This window comes from Buceros rhinoceros, unplaced genomic scaffold (assembly GCF_000710305.1).
Source record: "Buceros rhinoceros silvestris isolate BGI_N320 unplaced genomic scaffold, ASM71030v1 scaffold19962, whole genome shotgun sequence".
Classification (NCBI taxonomy): domain Eukaryota; kingdom Metazoa; phylum Chordata; class Aves; order Bucerotiformes; family Bucerotidae; genus Buceros; species Buceros rhinoceros.
In genome coordinates this window covers 24,653-25,477 of record NW_010397383.1, presented here as the reverse complement: position 1 = coordinate 25,477, position 825 = coordinate 24,653, and the positions used below count along the sequence as shown (strand labels likewise).

Sequence of the window (825 nt, the reverse complement as noted above, 5' to 3'; positions counted from 1 at the left end):
TTTATAAACGTTTGCTTTATTTGTAATAAATCTCCTCCATCGTAATGTCCATCAGAAAGTGGCTTTTTGATGCAGCCACAGCTGAGGCAGCGTGTGGTGTTCAGTGAACCAGCGATTCGTGGTGCACTCTGTTCTCTCGGCATCAGCGATTGCGGACAAAGCGAGGAGCATGAGGCTGCTCTGGGGAAGACTGGGGGGTCAGGAAGAAGGAGAAACTTCGGTGTTGTGGTGGGTTTGTCTGTGACGTAGTGCAGGGTCCAGACATCCGCGTGAACCAGCCTGTGGAGCAGAGGGGTCTCGGCCTGCCCAGAGGAAATGCCAGGGCAGTGCAGCCTATCGGGTCTCTTTGCATTTTTCACTTTCACCAAGGTAAAAGACTCAAACGAAAAGTCATTCCTGGTTCCTTCAGGACCAAGACTTGTGTGGCTGGTTCTTCCCTGTCCGTCAGCCCAGCAACTGGGTGTCTTTTCTTGCTGGGAGTAAAACCTGGGGCTGTCTGTAGCCCTTGGACTGCTTTGCTCCGTAAAGGAGTCCGGTTTGTACCTGTAACATTGAACCCTGTGAAAACACCTTGATTTTTTCACTTAGTGAGAGCTAAGAAAGTGCGTCATGTTTAAACCAAACAAGCAATTGCTCCTTTTCGCCTGAGCTGGGCAGGGGGACTTTCCTCTGGGGAAGAACTGTCCGGGAGCTTACTTCCATCACTGAAATGAGGGGTGAGGAGGGGGACGGCTGCTGTGGGGATCGTCTGTCAGAGCGGGGCAGGCTGACAGCAGGAAAGTTCCCTCTGTGCCCGCAGGCACTGGGCAGTCGGGACCTGCAGGG

General features: G+C 53.0%; 1 protein-coding gene across 1 annotated transcript in view; it reads left to right on the top strand.

The window, feature by feature from the left end:
* Positions 1–825, top strand: part of LOC104502287 (chromosome unknown open reading frame, human C17orf104) — a gene marked incomplete at its 5' end in the record, with an annotated part of 18,357 nt that overhangs the window by 360 nt on the left and 17,172 nt on the right. The gene's annotated exons all lie outside the window — the stretch shown is intronic.